This window comes from Pseudophryne corroboree, chromosome 4 (assembly GCF_028390025.1).
Source record: "Pseudophryne corroboree isolate aPseCor3 chromosome 4, aPseCor3.hap2, whole genome shotgun sequence".
NCBI classification, from domain to species: Eukaryota; Metazoa; Chordata; class Amphibia; order Anura; family Myobatrachidae; genus Pseudophryne; species Pseudophryne corroboree.
In genome coordinates, this window is record NC_086447.1 from 300192 (window position 1) to 321501 (window position 21310).

The following is a 21310-nucleotide window of genomic DNA, read 5'->3' on the forward strand; positions in this document are numbered from 1 at the left end:
CCTTAGTGGATATGAAGTACTCCTTTTGAGTAACCCTACCCTTACCATTAAGTACACTGCTAGTTCTTCTGGCCCTGCACCCATTCTCAATGCCCTTTTGGGCTTGAAAGGTCCCGAGGATGAACCACCCGACCTACATGACTGTGCTGCTTCCATTGAAGCTGAAACTTCTCCCAGACTTGACATGTCTCCCGTTCCCATACCAGGCGCAGACATAGTTTTTGTTGACGGCTCCTGTAGTAGGCCCAATGACAATACATACCAGGCTGGCTATGCCATTGTCACCCTCCCTGACACTGTGTTGGAAACCCTACCAATACCTTATCAGTCCGCGCAAGCTGCAGAACTCATTGCACTCACTAGAGCATGTCCCTCCCTTGACAACGTCCATCTGCTCACTCAACTTCAAGCTGCTGCGACTAATACTGATCTCTCCGACTGGACTTACCCAATTCTGCAGAAAAAATCCTAAATCAGGATTAATCTGCAAAGAGGGGAAACCCTGTATACCCCAGTCCAGTGCCCCTTTGCTCGTTGCCCAGTGCCGTGGTGTTGGTCACCGTGGTGAAGCCACAACACTCCTCCTACTAACCAATGATTTTTATGTTACTAATGCCAAATCACTTGTGGACCAGTATGTTAGCAGATGCATCACTTGCCTCAGGAACAACCCTAATAAAGCTAAACACCAGCATCTTGAATACCCCACAGAAAACTCTAGGATACTCACCCTTTGAAATACTAATGGGTAGACCCTTTTCCTACACCCTGGGCTAAGAAACCACTAGTAATACAGGAAGGAGATCTAGAACTCATCAGAGAAGAGTATGTCAGGTCCCTGATAACAAAACTGAATGAAATTGAACATGAGGTTGTTTGTAAAAATCCTTCTAACCCACAGGAACCAACACACCCTTTCCAGGTTGGAGACAGAGTCGTTGTGAAGGTGCTCCCGAGGAATAAAGGTCCAGGAGATTTCACCTATGGTCCAGAGACGGAAGTCGTGGCAGTGACCAGGACGGCTGTCCTTACTGAAGAGGGGCCCACCTGGATCCATGCATCCCGAGTGAAAAAGGTTCCTAGACCAGACCTAGAGAGGGAAGCAAGTGATTCCAGCGAGGTACTAACGGGGGCAGACAGCCCTGACCTCCAACATGGAGAAGCAGACGACGCAGAAAAAGAACAAGATGCCTACCTATGGCCAGGGGACTATGTTGATAATCCTAATGGTCCTCACTTGCCAAGCTACAGCTGAAGTAGACATTACACAAAAATCCGGCACCTATACATTTTGGTATAACTCTTCCAATACTGAGGTTGCCACCTACAAAATAGATTTCTGTACCATTGCTCCCTGTGTTAACAAACATTATGCCTGGCAGTGTGATCAGTATGGTACACGTAATACCCCCACTGAAGCCTATATTTGTGTTACTAGTAAATATTGGGGAAATAAATGTGCATATTGGGGATCAGTGGGATGGAATTCTGGTCATAGTTATGGATACCAGCCCAAGGAGGCTCTCTCAAGTAAAGACAAATATGGTGAATCCCTGCTTACCCGTCTTACCCTTCATAGACAAAACAGATGTGATAGTAAATTCATATTAAGCATAAGACATCCCCAGTCTACTGATGCAGGCACCTATGTCCTGGGTGAATCCTTTTTTATAAACCCATCCCTTACACAATTCTTGTTACTGGATATGTTTAACAATGAAAAGTATGCCCAGCTCAAGTCCTCTAAACCACGCCCCAACCTCTTGAAATCTCATATAACCACCTTCAAGGATATGATAGCCGTTAACAATCCCACCTTTGAAGACACCCTAGCTATTGAAACTGGTTTCTCTGACATCAATTTCTGGTTAGAATGGATGAAGTATAGTGCTAGCAAACATAATAAAAGTAACTGTTATGTCTGTGGCAAATCTAGGCCCCACCTAGGTACAGTGCCCCTTAATATACCCCTAGAACAGGAAAATTGTTTTTATCAGCCTTTCCAATGACACCAAAACAAATGACAGTCAGTGCGAAATGTGGAAAAGGGAATATCCCATATTGTCAAAAAATCCCAACCCAGGAAGCACCATAACCATATATCCTGGAAACTATACCTGTTATACATCTAACACCACCACAGGGAGAAATTTAAAAACCTTCCCACCAGGGTATTGTGCAAATAAGCATATTCATACTTGTAACTTTAATTCTTGTAGGCATTATAGTTTATTGTGTAATTCCCTGTGGAAAGAAACTTACCTCCAAAGGCATTGATAAGGCCCTGATGTACTATGATATAACCACCAGTCCTGTCACCTCCTCTGATAGTAAGGGACCCGACGATTATGTCCAATATCTCAAGAACTGGAGGAACAAGAAAGGAGCCTCACTCAAGAATCATGTCATATAATAATCATGATTCTAAGAGGGGATTGAAGGGTTAACTCTTCTGTGCTTTGTAAATATTACTTTTTATATGATCAATTTCCTTATAATAGTTACAGTGTAAAAGTGAATATTTCTACCTCCCTAATGAAAGGTTAAAACATGCTATATGAACTCTTATGTGTTTGCATGGATGCGTGCTGCCCTGTGCTAGGTGCCTTTGTCTCTCATACAGATACCAGGCTTGTATGTGTCTGTTTCTCAAGGTCAGTTCTATACCAGATGAAACCTGTTACAGACTTTGTTAAATGTTTGAGAAACTTGTAGAAAACCCATATATGCATATCCTTCCACTGCGGCAGTTCCTAGCCAATCATGTTATGTTAGCCCCTTTTGTGTTCTGTCCAATTAGTTATTGACTTTGGATATACACGCCCTAAATCCTTTCTTTTATATACTTATGTTTAACAAACAATAAACAGTGTGAAACTTTACTGCTTGTGTTGTGCATGTACCTTGTGGCTAAAAGTTCACACTCCAGACGTCTAAGAGGCCATCACATCGAGGGTTAAAGAATATAAGGGCAAATCCTTTCACCAGACACCGCACTGCCCTCCCTCACTACATCACCTGTAACCCCTGCACTGCCAGACACCGCACTGTCCTCCCTCACTACATCACCTGTAACCCCCGCACTGCCAGACACAGCACTGACCTCCCTCACTACATCACCTGTAACCCCTGCACTGCCAGACACTGCACTGCTCTCCCTCACTACATCACCTGTAACCCCTGCACTGCCAGACACAGCACTGCCCTCCCTCACTACATCACCTGTAACCCCCGCACTGCCAGACACAGCACTGCCCTCCCTCACTACATCACCTGTAACCCCCGCACTGCCAGACACCGCTCTGCCCTCCCTCACTACATCACCTGTAACCCCCGCACTGCCAGACACAGCACTGCCCTCCCTCACTACATCACCTGTAACCCCCGCACTGCCAGACACCGCTCTGCTCTCCCTCACTACATCACCTGTAACCCCTGCACTGCCAGACACAGCACTGCCCTCCCTCACTACATCACCTGTAACCCCCGCACTGCCAGACACCGCACTGCCCTCCCTCACTACATCACCTGTAACCCCTGCACTGCCAGACACCGCTCTGCCCTCCCTCACTACATCACCTGTAACCCCTGCACTGCCAGACACCGCACTGTCCTCCCTCACTACATCACCTGTAACCCCCGCACTGCCAGACACCTCACTGCCCTCCCTCACTACATCACCTGTAACCCCCGCACTGCCAGACACCGCTCTGCCCTCCCTCACTACATCACCTGTAACCCCTGCACTGCCAGACACAGCACTGCCCTCCCTCACTACATCACCTGTAACCCCTGCACTGCCAGACACCGCTCTGCCCTCCCTCACTACATCACCTGTAACCCCTGCACTGCCAGACACCGCACTGTCCTCCCTCACTACATCACCTGTAACCCCTGCACTGCCAGACACCGCACTGCCCTCCCTCACTACATCACCTGTAACCCCCGCACTGCCAGACACCGCACTGCCCTCCCTCACTACATCACCTGTAACCCCTGCACTGCCAGACACAGCACTGCCCTCCCTCACTACATCACCTGTAACCCCTGCACTGCCAGACACAGCACTGCCCTCCCTCACTACATCACCTGTAACCCCTGCACTGCCAGACACAGCACTGCCCTCCCTCACTACATCACCTGTAACCCCTGCACTGCCAGACACAGCACTGCCCTCCCTCACTACATCACCTGTAACCCCTGCACTGCCAGACACCGCACTGTCCTCCCTCACTACATCACCTGTAACCCCTGCACTGCCAGACACCGCACTGTCCTCCCTCACTACATCACCTGTAACCCCCGCACTGCCAGACACCGCACTGCCCTCCCTCACTACATCACCTGTAACCCCCGCACTGCCAGACACCGCTCTGCTCTCCCTCACTACATCACCTGTAACCCCCGCACTGCCAGACACCGCTCTGCTCTCCCTCACTACATCACCTGTAACCCCTGCACTGCCAGACACAGCACTGCCCTCCCTCACTACATCACCTGTAACCCCTGCACTGCCAGACACAGCACTGCCCTCCCTCACTACATCACCTGTAACCCCCGCACTGCCAGACACCGCACTGCCCTCCCTCACTACATCACCTGTAACCCCTGCACTGCCAGACACCGCACTGTCCTCCCTCACTACATCACCTGTAACCCCCGCACTGCCAGACACCTCACTGCCCTCCCTCACTACATCACCTGTAACCCCTGCACTGCCAGACACCGCACTGTCCTCCCTCACTACATCACCTGTAACCCCCGCACTGCCAGACACAGCACTGACCTCCCTCACTACATCACCTGTAACCCCTGCACTGCCAGACACTGCACTGCTCTCCCTCACTACATCACCTGTAACCCCTGCACTGCCAGACACCTCACTGCCCTCCCTCACTACATCACCTGTAACCCCTGCACTGCCAGACACCGCACTGCCCTCCCTCACTACATCACCTGTAACCCCTGCACTGCCAGACACCGCACTGTCCTCCCTCACTACATCACCTGTAACCCCCGCACTGCCAGACACCGCACTGACCTCCCTCACTACATCACCTGTAACCCCCGCACTGCCAGACACCTCACTGCCCTCCCTCACTACATCACCTGTAACCCCTGCACTGCCAGACACCGCACTGCCCTCCCTCACTCCATCACCTGTAACCCCTGCACTGCCAGAAACCGCACTGCCCTCCCTCACTACATCACCTGTAACCCCTGCACTGCCAGACACCGCACTGTCCTCCCTCACTACATCACCTGTAACCCCCGCACTGCCAGACACAGCACTGACCTCCCTCACTACATCACCTGTAACCCCCGCACTGCCAGACACCTCACTGCCCTCCCTCACTACATCACCTGTAACCCCTGCACTGCCAGACACCGCACTGCCCTCCCTCACTACATCACCTGTAACCCCTGCACTGCCAGACACCGCACTGTCCTCCCTCACTACATCACCTGTAACCCCCGCACTGCCAGACACAGCACTGACCTCCCTCACTACATCACCTGTAACCCCTGCACTGCCAGACACTGCACTGCTCTCCCTCACTACATCACCTGTAACCCCTGCACTGCCAGACACAGCACTGCCCTCCCTCACTACATCACCTGTAACCCCCGCACTGCCAGACACAGCACTGCCCTCCCTCACTACATCACCTGTAACCCCCGCACTGCCAGACACCGCTCTGCCCTCCCTCACTACATCACCTGTAACCCCCGCACTGCCAGACACAGCACTGCCCTCCCTCACTACATCACCTTTAACCCCCGCACTGCCAGACACCGCTCTGCTCTCCCTCACTACATCACCTGTAACCCCTGCACTGCCAGACACAGCACTGCCCTCCCTCACTACATCACCTGTAACCCCCGCACTGCCAGACACCGCACTGCCCTCCCTCACTACATCACCTGTAACCCCTGCACTGCCAGACACCGCTCTGCCCTCCCTCACTACATCACCTGTAACCCCTGCACTGCCAGACACCGCACTGTCCTCCCTCACTACATCACCTGTAACCCCCACACTGCCAGACACCTCACTGCCCTCCCTCACTACATCACCTGTAACCCCCGCACTGCCAGACACCGCTCTGCCCTCCCTCACTACATCACCTGTAACCCCTGCACTGCCAGACACAGCACTGCCCTCCCTCACTACATCACCTGTAACCCCTGCACTGCCAGACACCGCTCTGCCCTCCCTCACTACATCACCTGTAACCCCTGCACTGCCAGACACCGCACTGTCCTCCCTCACTACATCACCTGTAACCCCTGCACTGCCAGACACCGCACTGCCCTCCCTCACTACATCACCTGTAACCCCCGCACTGCCAGACACCGCACTGCCCTCCCTCACTACATCACCTGTAACCCCTGCACTGCCAGACACAGCACTGCCCTCCCTCACTACATCACCTGTAACCCCTGCACTGCCAGACACAGCACTGCCCTCCCTCACTACATCACCTGTAACCCCTGCACTGCCAGACACAGCACTGCCCTCCCTCACTACATCACCTGTAACCCCTGCACTGCCAGACACAGCACTGCCCTCCCTCACTACATCACCTGTAACCCCTGCACTGCCAGACACCGCACTGTCCTCCCTTACTACATCACCTGTAACCCCTGCACTGCCAGACACCGCACTGTCCTCCCTCACTACATCACCTGTAACCCCCGCACTGCCAGACACCTCACTGCCATCCCTCACTACATCACCTGTAACCCCCGCACTGCCAGACACCGCTCTGCCCTCCCTCACTACATCACCTGTAACCCCTGCACTGCCAGACACAGCACTGCCCTCCCTCACTACATCACCTGTAACCCCTGCACTGCCAGACACCGCTCTGTCCTCCCTCACTACATCACCTGTAACCCCTGCACTGCCAGACACCGCACTGTCCTCCCTCACTACATCACCTGTAACCCCCGCACTGCCAGACACCTCACTGCCCTCCCTCACTACATCACCTGTAACCCCTGCACTGCCAGACACAGCACTGCTCTCCCTCACTACATCACCTGTAACCCCTGCACTGCCAGACACAGCACTGCCCTCCCTCACTACATCACCTGTAACCCCCGCACTGCCAGACACCGCACTGCCCTCCCTCACTACATCACCTGTAACCCCTGTACAGCCAGACACCGCACTGTCCTCCCTCACTACATCACCTGTAACCCCTGCACTGCCAGACACCGCACTGTCCTCCCTCACTACATCACCTGTAACCCCTGCACTGCCAGACACCGCACTGCCCTCCCTCACTACATCACCTGTAACCCCTGCACTGCCAGACACCGCTCTGCTCTCCCTCACTACATCACCTGTAACCCCTGCACTGCCAGACACCGCACTGCCCTCCCTCACTACATCACCTGTAACCCCTGCACTGCCAGACACTGCACTGCCCTCCCTCACTACATCACCTGTAACCCCTGCACTGCCAGACACCGCACTGCCCTCCCTCACTACATCACCTGTAACCCCCGCACTGCCAGACACAGCACTGCCCTCCCTCACTACATCACATGTAACCCCTGCACTGCCAGACACCGCACTGTCCTCCCTCACTACATCACCTGTAACCCCCGCACTGCCAGACACCTCACTGCCCTCCCTCACTACATCACCTGTAACCCCTGCACTGCCAGACACAGCACTGCTCTCCCTCACTACATCACCTGTAACCCCTGTACTGCCAGACACAGCACTGCCCTCCCTCACAACATCACCTGTAACCCCCGCACTGCCAGACACCGCTCTGCCCTCCCTCACTACATCACCTGTAACCCCTGCACTGCCAGACACAGCACTGCCCTCCCTCGCTACATCACCTGTAACCCCTGCACTGCCAGACACTGCACTGCACTGCACTCCCTCACTACATCACCTGTAACCCCTCCACTGCCAGACACTGCACTGCCCTCCCTCACTACATCACCTGTAACCCCCGCACTGCCAGACACAGCACTGCCCTCCCTCACTACATCACCTGTAACCCCCGCACTGCCAGACACAGCACTGCCCTCACTCACTACATCACCTGTAACCCCTGCACTGCACCGCACTGCCCTCCCTCACTACATCACCTGTAACCCCTGCACTGCCAGACACTGCACTGTCCTCCCTCACTACATCACCTGTAACCCCTGCACTGCCAGACACCGCTCTGCCCTCCCTCACTACATCACCTGTAACCCCCGCACTGCCAGACACCGCTCTGCCCTCCCTCACTACATCACCTGTAACCCCCGCACTGCCAGACACCGCACTGCTCTCCCTCACTACATCACCTGTAACCCCCGCACTGCCAGACACCGCACTGCCCTCCCTCACTACATCACCTGTAACTCCTGCACTGCCAGACACAGCACTGCCCTCCCTCACTACATCACCTGTAACCCCTGCACTGCCAGACACAGCACTGTCCTCCCTCACTACATCACCTGTAACCCCTGCACTGCCAGACACCGCTCTGCCCTCCGTCACTACATCACCTGTAACCCCCGCACTGCCAGACACCGCTCTGCCCTCCCTCACTACATCACCTGTAACCCCCGCACTGCCAGACACCGCACTGCTCTCCCTCACTACATCACCTGTAACCCCCGCACTGCCAGACACCGCACTGCCCTCCCTCACTACATCACCTGTAACCCCCGCACTGCCAGACACCGCACTGCTCTCCCTCACTACATCACCTGTAACCCCCGCACTGCCAGACACCGCACTGCCCTCCCTCACTACATCACCTGTAACCCCCGCATTGCCAGACACCGCACTGCCCTTCCTCACTACATCACCTGTAACCCCTGCACTGCCAGACACTGCACTGCCCTCCCTCACTACATCACCTGTAACCCCCGCACTGCCAGACACCGCTCTGCCCTCCCTCACTACATCACCTGTAACTCCCGCACTACCAGACACCGCACTGCTCTCCCTAACTACATCACCTGTAACCCCCGCGCTGCCAGACACCGCACTGCTCTCCCTCACTACATCACCTGTAACCCCTGCACTGCCAGACACAGCACTGCTCTCCCTCACTACATCACCTGTAACCCCTGCACTGCCAGACACCGCACTGCTCTCCCTCACTACATCACCTGTAACCCCTGCACTGCCAGACACCGCACTGCTCTCCCTCACTACATCACCTGTAACCCCTGCACTGCCAGACACTGCACTGCCCTCCCTCACTACATCACCTGTAACCCCCGCACTGCCAGACACAGCACTGCCCTCCCTCACTACATCACCTGTAACCCCCCGCACTGCCAGACACCGCACTGCTCTCCCTCACTACATCACCTGTAACCCCTGCACTGCCAGACACCGCACTGCCCTCCCTCACTACATCACCTGTAACCCCCGCACTGCCAGACACCGCTCTGCCCTCCCTCACTACCTCACCTGTAACCCCCGCACTGCCAGACACCGCACTGCTCTCCCTCACTACATCACCTGTAACCCCCGCACTGCCAGACACCGCACTTGCTCTCCCTCACTACATCACCTGTAACCTGCACTGCCAGACACCGCACTGCCCTCCCTCACTACATCACCTGTAACCCCTGCACTGCCAGACACAGCACTGCTCTCCCTCACTACATCACCTGTAACCCCTGCACTGCCAGACACCGCACTGCCCTCCCTCACTGCATCACCTGTAACCCCTGCACTTCCCTCCCTCACTGCATCACCTGTAATCCCTGCACTGCCAGACACCGCTCTGCCCTCCCTCACTACATCACCTGTAACCCCTGCACTGCCAGACACCGCTCTGCCCTCCCTCACTACATCACCTGTAACCCCCGCACTGCCAGACACCGCTCTGCCCTCCCTCACTACATCACCTGTAACCCCCGCACTGCCAGACACCGCACTGCCTCCCTCACTACATCACCTGCAACCCCTGCACTGCCAGACACCGCACTGCTCTCCCTCACTACATCACCTGTAACCCCTGCACTGCCAGACACCCGCACTGCCCTCCCTCACTACATCACCTGTACCCCCCGCACTGCCAGACACAGCACTGCCCTCCCTCACTACATCACCTGTAACCCCCGCACTGCCAGACACCGCACTGTTCTCCCTCACTACATCACCTGTAACCCCCGTACTGCCAGACACCGCACTGCTCTCCCTCACTACATCACCTGTAACCCCCGCACTGCCAGACACCGCACTGCCCTCCCTCACTACATCACCTGTAACCCCCTGCGCTGCCAGACACCGCACTGCCCTCCCTCACTACATCACCTGTAACCCCTGCACTGTCAGACACCGCACTGCCTCCCTCACTACATCACCTGTAACCCCCGCACTGCCCAGACACAGCACTGCTCTCCCTCACTACATCACCTGTACCCCTGCACTGCCAGACACCGTACTGCCCTCCCTCACTACATCACCTGTAACCCCTGCACTGCCAGACACCGCACTGCCCTCCCTCGCTACATCACCTGTAACCCCTGCACTGCCAGACACCGCTCTGCCCTCCCTCACTACATCACCTGTAACCCCTGCACTGCCAGACACACCACTGCCCTCCCTCACTACATCACCTGTAACCCCTGCACTGCCAGACACAGCACTGTCCTCCCTCACTACATCACCTGTAACCCCTGCACTGCCAGACACAGCACTGCCCTCCCCTCACTACATCACCTGCAACCCCTACACTGCATGACACTGCACTGTCCTCCCTCACTACATCACCTGTAACCCCCGCACTGCCAGACACCGCACTGCCCTCCCTCACTACATCACCTGTAACCCCTGCACTGCCAGACACCGCACTGCCCTCCCTCACTACATCACCTGTAGCCCCTGCACTGCCAGACACAGCACTGCCCTCCCTCACTACATCACCTGTAACCCCTGCACTGCCAGATACCGCACTGCCTTCCCTCACTACATCACCTGTAACCCTGCACTGCCAGACACCGCTCTGCCCTCCCTTACTACATCACCTGTAACCCTGCACTGCAGACACCGCACTGTCCTCCCTCACTACATCACCTGTAACCCCCGCACTGCCAGACACCTCACTGCCCTCCCTCACTACATCACCTGTAACCCCCGCACTGCCAGACACCGCTCTGCCCTCCCTCACTACATCACCTGTAACCCCTGCACTGCCAGACACAGCACTGCCCTCCTCACTACATCACCTGTAACCCCTGCACTGCCAGACACCGCTCTGTCCTCCCTCACTACATCACCTGTAACCCCTGCACTGCCAGACACCGCACTGTCCTCCCTCACTACATCACCTGTAACCCCCGCACTGCCAGACACCTCACTGCCCTCCCTCACTCCATCACCTGTAACCCCTGCACTGCCAGACACAGCACTGCTCTCCCTCACTACATCACCTGTAACCCCTGCACTGCCAGACACAGCACTGCCCTCCCTCACTACATCACCTGTAACCCCCGCACTGCCAGACACCGCACTGCCCTCCCTCACTACATCACCTGTAACCCCTGCACTGCCAGACACAGCACTGCCCTCCCTCACTACATCACCTGTAACCCCCGCACTGCCAGACACCGCACTGCCCTCCCTCACTACATCACCTGTAACCCCATGCACTGCCAGACACAGCACTGCTCTCCCTCACTACATCACCTGTAACCCCTGTACAGCCAGACACCGCACTGTCCTCCCTCACTACATCACCTGTAACCCCTGCACTGCCAGACACCGCACTGTCCTCCTCACTACATCACCTGTAACCCCTGCACTGCCAGACACCGCACTGCCCTCCCTCACTACATCACCTGTAACCCCTGCACTGCCAGACACCGCTCTGCTCTCCCTCACTACATCACCTGTAACCCCTGCACTGCCAGACACCGCACTGCCCTCCCTCACTACATCACCTGTAACCCCTGCACTGCCAGACACTGCACTGCCCTCCCTCACTACATCACCTGTAACCCCTGCACTGCCAGACACCGCACTGCCCTCCCTCACTACATCACCTGTAACCCCCGCACTGCCAGACACAGCACTGCCCTCCCTCACTACATCACATGTAACCCCTGCACTGCAGACACCGCTCTGCTCTCCCTCACTACATCACCTGTAACCCCTGCACTGCCAGACACCGCACTGTCCTCCCTCACTACATCACCTGTAACCCCTGCACTGCCAGACACCGCACTGCCCTCCCTCACTACATCACCTGTAACCCCTGCACTGCCAGACACCGCTCTGCTCTCCCTCACTACATCACCTGTAACCCCTGCACTGCCAGACACCGCACTGCCCTCCCTCACTACATCACCTGTAACCCCTGCACTGCCAGACACTGCACTGCCCTCCCTCACTACATCACCTGTAACCCCTGCACTGCCAGACACCGCACTGCCCTCCCTCACTACATCACCTGTAACCCCCGCACTGCCAGACACAGCACTGCCCTCCCTCACTACATCACATGTAACCCCTGCACTGCCAGACACCGCACTGTCCTCCCTCACTACATCACCTGTAACCCCCGCACTGCCAGACACCTCACTGCCCTCCCTCACTACATCACCTGTAACCCCTGCACTGCCAGACACAGCACTGCTCTCCCTCACTACATCACCTGTAACCCCTGCACTGCCAGACACAGCACTGCCCTCCCTCACTACATCACCTGTAACCCCCGCACTGCCAGACACCGCTCTGCCCTCCCTCACTACATCACCTGTAACCCCTGCACTGCCAGACACAGCACTGCCCTCCCTCGCTACATCACCTGTAACCCCTGCACTGCCAGACACTGCATTGCACTCCCTCACTACATCACCTGTAACCCCTCCACTGCCAGACACTGCACTGCCCTCCCTCACTACATCACCTGTAACCCCCGCACTGCCAGACACAGCACTGCCCTCCCTCACTACATCACCTGTAACCCCCGCACTGCCAGACACAGCACTGCCCTCACTCACTACATCACCTGTAACCCCTGCACTGCCAGACACCGCACTGCCCTCCCTCACTACATCACCTGTAACCCCTGCACTGCCAGACACTGCACTGTCCTCCCTCACTACATCACCTGTAACCCCTGCACCGCCAGACACCGCTCTGCCCTCCCTCACTACATCACCTGTAACCCCCGCACTGCCAGACACCGCTCTGCCCTCCCTCACTACATCACCTGTAACCCCCGCACTGCCAGACACCGCACTGCTCTCCCTCACTACATCACCTGTAACCCCTGCACTGCCAGACACCGCACTGCCCTCCCTCACTACATCACCTGTAACCCCTGCACTGCCAGACACAGCACTGCCCTCCCTCACTACATCACCTGTAACCCCTGCACTGCCAGATACCGCACTGCCTTCCCTCACTACATCACCTGTAACCCCTGCACTGCCAGACACCGCTCTGCCCTCCCTTACTACATCACCTGTAACCCCTGCACTGCCAGACACCGCACTGTCCTCCCTCACTACATCACCTGTAACCCCCGCACTGCCAGACACCTCACTGCCCTCCCTCACTACATCACCTGTAACCCCCGCACTGCCAGACACCGCTCTGCCCTCCCTCACTACATCACCTGTAACCCCTGCACTGCCAGACACAGCACTGCCCTCCCTCACTACATCACCTGTAACCCCTGCACTGCCAGACACCGCTCTGTCCTCCCTCACTACATCACCTGTAACCCCTGCACTGCCAGACACCGCACTGTCCTCCCTCCCTACATCACCTGTAACCCCCGCACTGCCAGACACCTCACTGCCCTCCCTCACTACATCACCTGTAACCCCTGCACTGCCAGACACAGCACTGCTCTCCCTCACTACATCACCTGTAACCCCTGCACTGCCAGACACAGCACTGCCCTCCCTCACTACATCACCTGTAACCCCCGCACTGCCAGACACCGCACTCCCTCACTACATCACCTGTAACCCCTGCACTGCCAAACACAGCACTGCCCTCCCTCACTACATCACCTGTAACCCCTGTACAGCCAGACACCGCACTGTCCTCCCTCACTACATCACCTGTAACCCCTGCACTGCCAGACACCGCACTGTCCTCCCTCACTACATCACCTGTAACCCCTGCACTGCCAGACACCGCACTGCCCTCCCTCACTACATCACCTGTAACCCCTGCACTGCCAGACACCGCTCTGCTCTCCCTCACTACATCACCTGTAACCCCTGCACTGCCAGACACCGCACTGCCCTCCCTCACTACATCACCTGTAACCCCTGCACTGCCAGACACTGCACTGCCCTCCCTCACTACATCACCTGTAACCCCTGCACTGCCAGACACCGCACTGCCCTCCCTCACTACATCACCTGTAACCCCCGCACTGCCAGACACAGCACTGCCCTCCCTCACTACATCACATGTAACCCCTGCACTGCCAGACACCGCACTGTCCTCCCTCACTACATCACCTGTAACCCCCGCACTGCCAGACACCTCACTGCCCTCCCTCACTACATCACCTGTAACCCCTGCACTGCCAGACACAGCACTGCTCTCCCTCACTACATCACCTGTAACCCCTGCACTGCCAGACACAGCACTGCCCTCCCTCACTACATCACCTGTAACCCCCGCACTGCCAGACACCGCTCTGCCCTCCCTCACTACATCACCTGTAACCCCTGCACTGCCAGACACAGCACTGCCCTCCCTCGCTACATCACCTGTAACCCCTGCACTGCCAGACACTGCACTGCACTGCACTCCCTCACTACATCACCTGTAACCCCTCCACTGCCAGACACTGCACTGCCCTCCCTCACTACATCACCTGTAACCCCCGCACTGCCAGACACAGCACTGCCCTCCCTCACTACATCACCTGTAACCCCCGCACTGCCAGACACAGCACTGCCCTCACTCACTACATCACCTGTAACCCCTGCACTGCCAGACACCGCACTGCCCTCCCTCACTACATCACCTGTAACCCCTGCACTGCCAGACACTGCACTGTCCTCCCTCACTACATCACCTGTAACCCCTGCACTGCCAGACACCGCTCTGCCCTCCCTCACTACATCACCTGTAACCCCCGCACTGCCAGACACAGCACTGCCCTCCCTCACTACATCACATGTAACCCCTGCACTGCCAGACACCGCACTGTCCTCCCTCACTACATCACCTGTAACCCCCGCACTGCCAGACACCTCACTGCCCTCCCTCACTACATCACCTGTAACCCCTGCACTGCCAGACACAGCACTGCTCTCCCTCACTACATCACCTGTAACCCCTGCACTGCCAGACACAGCACTGCCCTCCCTCACTACATCACCTGTAACCCCCGCACTGCCAGACACCGCTCTGCCCTCCCTCACTACATCACCTGTAACCCCTGCACTGCCAGACACAGCACTGCCCTCCCTCGCTACATCACCTGTAACCCCTGCACTGCCAGACACTGCACTGCACTGCACTCCCTCACTACATCACCTGTAACCCCTCCACTGCCAGACACTGCACTGCCCTCCCTCACTACATCACCTGTAACCCCCGCACTGCCAGACACAGCACTGCCCTCCCTCACTACATCACCTGTAACCCCCGCACTGCCAGACACAGCACTGCCCTCACTCACTACATCACCTGTAACCCCTGCACTGCCAGACACCGCACTGCCCTCCCTCACTACATCACCTGTAACCCCTGCACTGCCAGACACTGCACTGTCCTCCCTCACTACATCACCTGTAACCCCTGCACTGCCAGACACCGCTCTGCCCTCCCTCACTACATCACCTGTAACCCCCGCACTGCCAGACACCGCTCTGCCCTCCCTCACTACATCACCTGTAACCCCCGCACTGCCAGACACCGCACTGCTCTCCCTCACTACATCACCTGTAACCCCCGCACTGCCAGACACCGCACTGCCCTCCCTCACTACATCACCTGTAACTCCTGCACTGCCAGACACAGCACTGCCCTCCCTCACTACATCACCTGTAACCCCTGCACTGCCAGACACAGCACTGTCCTCCCTCACTACATCACCTGTAACCCCTGCACTGCCAGACACCGCTCTGCCCTCCCTCACTACATCACCTGTAACCCCCGCACTGCCAGACACCGCTCTGCCCTCCCTCACTACATCACCTGTAACCCCCGCACTGCCAGACACCGCACTGCTCTCCCTCACTACATCACCTGTAACCCCCGCACTGCCAGACACCGCACTGCCCTCCCTCACTACATCACCTGTAACCCCCGCACTGCCAGACACCGCACTGCTCTCCCTCACTACATCACCTGTAACCCCCGCACTGCCAGACACCGCACTGCCCTCCTCCTCACTACATCACCTGTAACCCCCGCATTGCCAGACACCGCACTGCCCTTCTCACTACATCACCTGTAACCCCTGCACTGCCAGACACTGCACTGCCCTCCCTCACTACATCACCTGTAACCCCCGCACTGCCAGACACCGCTCTGCCCTCCCTCACTACATCACCTGTAACCCCCGCACTACCAGACACCGCACTGCTCTCCCTAACTACATCACCTGTAACCCCCGCGCTGCCAGACACCGCACTGCTCTCCCTCACTACATCACCTGTAACCCCTGCACTGCCAGACACAGCACTGCTCTCCCTCACTACATCACCTGTAACCCCTGCACTGCCAGACACCGCACTGCTCTCCCTCACTACATCACCTGTAACCCCTGCACTGCCAGACACCGCACTGCTCTCCCTCACTACATCACCTGTAACCCCTGCACTGCCAGACACTGCACTGCCCTCCCTCACTACATCACCTGTAACCCCCGCACTGCCAGACACAGCACTGCCCTCCCTCACTACATCACCTGTAACCCCCCGCACTGCCAGACACCGCACTGCTCTCCCTCACTACATCACCTGTAACCCCCGCACTGCCAGACACCGCACTGCTCTCCCTCAACTACATCACCTGTAACCCCTGCACTGCAGACACCGCACTGCCCTCCCTCACTACATCACCTGTAACCCCCGCACTGCCAGACACCGCTCTGCCCTCCTCACTACATCACCTGTAACCCCCGCACTGCCAGACACCGCACTGCTCTCCCTCACTACATCACCTGTAACCCCCGCACTGCCAGACACCGCACTGCTCTCCCTCACTACATCACCTGTAACCCTGCACTGCCAGACACCGCACTGCCCTCCCTCACTACATCACCTGTAACCCCTGCACTGCCAGACACAGCACTGCTCTCCCTCACTACATCACCTGTAACCCCTGCACTGCCAGACACCGCACTGCCCTCCCTCACTGCTTCACCTGTAACCCCTGCACTTCCCTCCCTCACTGCATCACCTGTAACCCCTGCACTGCCAGACACCGCTCTGCCCTCCCTCACTACATCACCTGTAACCCCCGCACTGCCAGACACCGCTCTGCCCTCCCTCACTACATCACCTGTAACCCCCGCACTGCCAGACACCGCACTGCCCTCCCTCACTACATCACCTGCAACCCCTGCACTGCCAGACACCGCACTGCTCTCCCTCACTACATCACCTGTAACCCCTGCACTGCCAGACACTGCACTGCCCTCCCTCACTACATCACCTGTAACCCCCGCACTGCCAGACACAGCACTGCCCTCCCTCACTACATCACCTGTAACCCCCGCACTGCCAGACACCGCACTGCTCTCCCTCACTACATCACCTGTAACCCCCGTACTGCCAGACACCGCACTGCTCTCCCTCACTACATCACCTGTAACCCCCGCACTGCCAGACACCGCACTGCCCTCCCTCACTACATCACCTGTAACCCCTGCGCTGCCAGACACCGCACTGCCCTCCCTCACTACATCACCTGTAACCCCTGCACTGTCAGACACCGCACTGCCCTCCCTCACTACATCACCTGTAACCCCCGCACTGCCAGACACAGCACTGCTCTCCCTCACTACATCACCTGTAACCCCTGCACTGCCAGACACCGCACTGCCCTCCCTCACTACATCACCTGTAACCCCTGCACTGCCAGACACCGCACTGCCCTCCCTCACTACATCACCTGTAACCCCCGCACTGCCAGACACCGCACTGCCCTCCCTCACTACATCACCTGTAACCCCTGCACTGCCAGACACCGCACTGCCCTCCCTCACTACATCACCTGTAACCCCTGCACTGCCAGACACAGCACTGCCCTCCCTCACTACATCACCTGTAACCCCTGCACTGCCAGATACCGCACTGCCTTCCCTCACTACATCACCTGTAACCCCTGCACTGCCAGACACCGCACTGCCCTCCCTCACTACATCACTTGTAACCCCTGCACTGCCAGACACCGCACTGCCCTCCCTCACTACATCACCTGTAACCCCTGCACTGCCAGACACCGCACTGCCCTCCCTCACTCCATCACCTGTAACCCCTGCACTGCCAGACACCGCACTGCCCCTCCCTCACTCCATCACCTGTAACCCCTGCACTGCCAGAAACCGCACTGCCCTCCCTCACTACATCACCTGTGACCCCTGCACTGCCAGACACTGCACTGCCCTCCCTCACTACATCACCTATAATCCCTGCACTGCCAGACACTGCACTGCCCTCCCTCACTACATCACCTGTAACCCTGCACTGCCAGACACCGCACTGCCCTCCCTCACTACATCACCTGTAACCCCTGCACTGCCAGACACCGCACTGCCCTCCCTCACTACATCACCTGTAACCCCTGCACTGCCAGACACCGCACTGTCCTCCCTCACTACAACACCTGTAACCCCTGCACTGCCAGACACCGCTCTGCCCTCCCTCACTACATCACCTGTAAACCCTGCACTGCCAGACACCGCTCTGCCCTCCCTCACTACATCACCTGTAACCCCTGCACTGCCAGACACAGCACTGCCCTCCCTCACTACATCACCTGTAACCCCTGCACTGCCAGACACCGCTCTGCCCTCCTCACTACATCACCTGTAACTCCTGCACTGCCAGACACCGCTCTGCCCTCCCTCACTACATCACCTGTAACCCCTGCACTGCCAGACACCGCACTGCCCTCCCTCACTACATCACCTGTAACCCCCCACTGCCAGACACCGCACTGCCCTCCCCTCACTACATCACCTGTAACCCCTGCACTGCCAGACACAGCACTGCCCTCCCTCACTACATCACCTGTAACCCTGCACTGCCAGACACAGCACTGCCCTCCCTCACTACATCACCTGTAACCCCCCGCACTGCCAGACACTGCACTGCTCTCCCTCACTACATCACCTGTAACCCCTGCACTGCCAGACACCGCACTGCCCTCCCTCACTACATCACTTGTAACCCCTGCACCTGCCAGACACCGCACTGCCCTCCCTCACTACATCACCTGTAACCCCTGCACTGCCAGACACCGCACTGCCCTCCCTCACTACATCACCTGTAACCCCTGCACTGCCAGACACCGCACTGCCCTCCCTCACTCCATCACCTGTAACCCCTGCACTGCCAGACACCGCACTGCCCTCCCTCACTCCATCACCTGTAACCCCTGCACTGCCAGAAACCGCACTGCCTCCCTCACTACATCACCTGTAACCCCTGCACTGCCAGACACTGCACTGCCCTCCCTCACTACATCACCTATAATCCCTGCACTGCCAGACACTGCACTGCCCTCCCTCACTACATCACCTGTAACCCCTGCACTGCCAGACACCGCACTGCCCTCCCTCACTACATCACCTGTAACCCCTGCACTGCCAGACACCGCACCCCTGCACTGCCAGACACCGCACTGCCTCCCTCACTACATCACCTGTAACCCCCCACTGCCAGACACCGCACTGCCCTCCCTCACTACATCACCTGTAACCCCTGCACTGCCAGACACAGCACTGCCCTCCCTCACTACATCACCTGTAACCCCTGCACTGCCAGACACAGCACTGCCCTCCCTCACTACATCACCTGTAACCCCCGCACTGCCAGACACCGCACTGTCCTCCCTCACTACATCACCTGTAACCCCTGCACTGCCAGACACCGCTGCCCTCCCTCACTACATCACCTGTAAGCCCCCGCACTGCCAGACACCGCACTGCCCTCCCTCACTACATCACCTGTAACCCCTGCACTGCCAGACACAGCACTGCCCTACCTCACTACATCACCTGTAACCCCTGCACTGCCAGACACCGCTCTGCCCTCCCTCACTACATCACCTGTAACCCCCGCACTGCCAGACACCGCACTGCCCTCCCTCACTACATCACCTGTAACCCCTGCACTGCCAGACACTGCACTGCCCTCCCTCACTACATCACCTGTAACCCTGCACTGCCAGACACAGCACTGCCCTCCCTCACTACATCACCTGTAACCCCTGCACTGCCAGACACCGCTCTGCCCTACCTCACTACATCACCTGTAACCCCCGCACTGCCAGACACCGCTCTGCCCTCCCTCACTACATCACCTGTAACCCTCGCACTGCCAGACACCGCACTGCCCTCCCTCACTACATCACCTGTAACCCTGCACTGCCAGACACTGCACTGCCCTCCCTCACTACATCACCTGTAACCCCTGCACTGCCAGACTCCGCACTGCCCTCCCTCACTACATCACCTGTAACCCCTGCACTGCCAGACACTGCACTGCCCTCCATCACTACATCACCTGTAACCCCTGCACTGCCAGACACTGCACTGCCCTCCCTCACTACATCACCTGTAACCACCGCAGTGATATACATTTGGGGTCACAGGAACATGTGGCACTGCATGCATGGAACACCGGTGGCATGAGGCACAGGTGCATAGCGCACAGCAGCATGAGGCACAGGTGGTATGGAGCACAGGTGGCAGCATGAGGTACAGGTGCATTGAGCACAGCAGCATGAGGCACAGGTGCATAGAGCACAGCAGTATGAAGCACAGGTGCATAGAGCACAGCAGTATGAGGCACAGGTGCATAGAGCACAGGTGTCAGCATGAGGCACAGGTGCATAGAGCACAGCAGCATGAGGCACAGGAGGTATGGAGCACAGGTGGCAGCATGAGGCACAGCTGCATAAAGCACATCAGCATGAGGCACAGGTGGTATGGAGCACAGGTGGCAGCATGAGGCACAGCTGCATAGAGCACAGCAGCATGAAACACAGGTGCATGGAGCACAGCAGCATGAGACACAGGTGGTACGGAGCACAGGTGGCAGCATGAGGCACAGCTGCATAGAGCACAGCAGCATGAGGCACAGGTTGTACGGAGCACAGGTGGCAGCATGA